This window comes from Convolutriloba macropyga, unplaced genomic scaffold, assembly GCF_964194025.1.
Source record: "Convolutriloba macropyga unplaced genomic scaffold, txConMacr16.3 SCAFFOLD_5481, whole genome shotgun sequence".
Taxonomy (NCBI): Eukaryota; Metazoa; Xenacoelomorpha; order Acoela; family Convolutidae; genus Convolutriloba; species Convolutriloba macropyga.
The window spans coordinates 2,501-4,727 of record NW_027449726.1 but is presented as its reverse complement, the minus strand read 5'-3'; the positions used below and the strand labels follow the sequence as shown (position 1 = coordinate 4,727).

General features: G+C 38.8%; 1 pseudogene; it reads left to right on the top strand.

Moving 5' to 3' along the window:
- Nucleotides 1-1,683: 1,683 nt before the first annotated feature.
- LOC142355280 (large subunit ribosomal RNA) overlaps nt 1,684-2,227 on the top strand; it is a pseudogene marked incomplete at its 3' end in the record, with an annotated part of 3,044 nt that continues 2,500 nt past the window's right edge.

Genomic DNA, 2,227 nt, shown 5'->3' with positions numbered 1-2,227 from the left:
TATAACTCTCGATTGAACACATTGATGTTCTATTGTTGGTGCTTCCAATAAAATTGGAACACTTAAAGCAGAACCGATTCAAATAATAGCATTCTGATCAATGATTGCATTCCTTGATCAAGAACTGCTGGAGTCATTGTGATGGCGAATTTTCTTCATAAGAAAATTGCAAAGAGACGGAACTTAATGAGACTAGTATTATGTTGTTTCTAGTAAGCGGAAGCTGAAACAGCAACATGTGAAAATCAAGTTTTGTTCAATGATCTCGAGGCGATAAGTACTATGAAGCAACTAGTAGCCTAAGCATGACTCAGATTTGAGACAGTCAAAAAGACTGGCGAAACTTCTTCACATGAAAGTTACATAGAGAACTACAAATGTATACAGCGAGTATTATGTTGTTTCTAGTAGGCGAAAGCTGAAACATCAACATGTGAAAGTTGTCTGCAAACTGTAGAACGATATGTGATTAGTACTGTGCTGTTACTAGTAGCCAGTCTGACTGTAGAAGCCAAGACAAAGGGAAACTAATGCATCTGAAAAGGACAAGTTATGGAAAGGTATGCACGATAAGTATTATGTTGTTTCTAGTAAGCGGCAGCTGAAACATCAACATGTGAACGTCGTTGTGTACAGTAACCTAGAACTATATAGTCCTTAGTAACGTGCATTTACTAGTACCTGTAATTGGTATTCAGACTCAGGCAGTTTGGAATAGTTTGGCAAAGATGCACCAGAGAAAACTGGGATTTGATACAGAAATTGTTGAATACAAGTATTATGCTGCTTCTAGTAGGTTGAATCCGAAACATCAGCATGTGAAAATTGAAAACATTTCTGGTTCGAATTGTCACAAGTATTTGGTGATCTGAGTAGCCAAACTCACTACAACGCCAATTGAAGGCAAAAATTCTCAACGGGAAAAGCTATTCTCATTGAATGAGCTAACAAGACGAGTATTATGTTGCTTCTAGTAGGCGAAAGCCAAAACATCAACATGTGAAAGTCTTGCTGAACAAATTTAATGTTGTTGAGCTCAGTACCGTGTGAATTAGTAGCCATAATTGGCGAGCGAAAATTGAACTGGCGAAACTTCGTCTTTGGAAAATTGCAGATGCCGAGCACTTATTTTGCAACGAGTATTATGTTGACTGTAGTAAGCGAAAGCCGAAACAGCAACATGTGAAAGCTGTTGAAATTTGTGGTCATTTTGCAATAAGTACAAGGAGTGTAACTAGTAGCCAGGTCAAAATTTGGGATAAGAATGAGCAAAAATTCTGCATGAGAACAGTTGAAATTATGAAACTAAATTACAAAGACTAGTATTATGTTGTTTCGAGTACGCGAAAGCGGAAACATCAACATGTGAACGTTTGTAACGAAGTTTCGTTAATTTTCAGCCTAGTACTGAGCAAGAACGAGTAGCCTCATCTCCAATCCCACGCAAAATGTAGTGAAATATGTGAGTGAACCTTATTCACGGTGAGGGTTTCCCGAGGTCTGTATTGCAGCGAGTATTATGTTGCTTCTAGTAAGCGAAAGCTGAAACAACAACATTTGAAAGTTGGAATTAATGACTGAATGGAAACTTCGACCTGTGTTTGATAGTAGTAGCGAACAAAACTGCTGAATCGGTTTCTGTCTCATATTGGTCAGTGAACCAATTAAGAGACAATCAACTACATAACCTGAATTGGGCGAGAGAACCCCCTTAACTTAAGCATATCAGTAAGGGGAGGAAAAGAAATCAACTGAGAATCCCTTAGTAATGGCGAATGAACAGGGAAAAGCTCATCGGGAAGAGAAATGGCAACATTTCTCGGTGTCCGGTATGGTTTGATGCTAGACTGGTGAATTTGTCCTGATGTCTACTGGAAAGTAGCATCAAAGAAGGTGAAAATCCTGTAAAGGTCATTTTCGATACCAGTCATAATGGCTCATTCCTATGAGTAGAGTTGTTTGAAAGTGCAACTCGAAGCTGGAGATATGTCTCTCCAAAAGCTAATTATAAAGCGAGACCGATAGTAAACAAGTACCGTGAGGGAAAGTTGAAAAGCACTCTGAAGAGAGAGTGAAAAGTACGTGAAACTGTTGAAGGGGAACTGGAGTGAGCGTTACCATACTCAATGCCTTGATATTATATTCTCGGCTACCGAGTAGTGTAGTTGTCGTCTTTTGGCAAATCTTGTTAATGAATCGAGCAGAAGTTTTCCTCGGAATTCTTCTT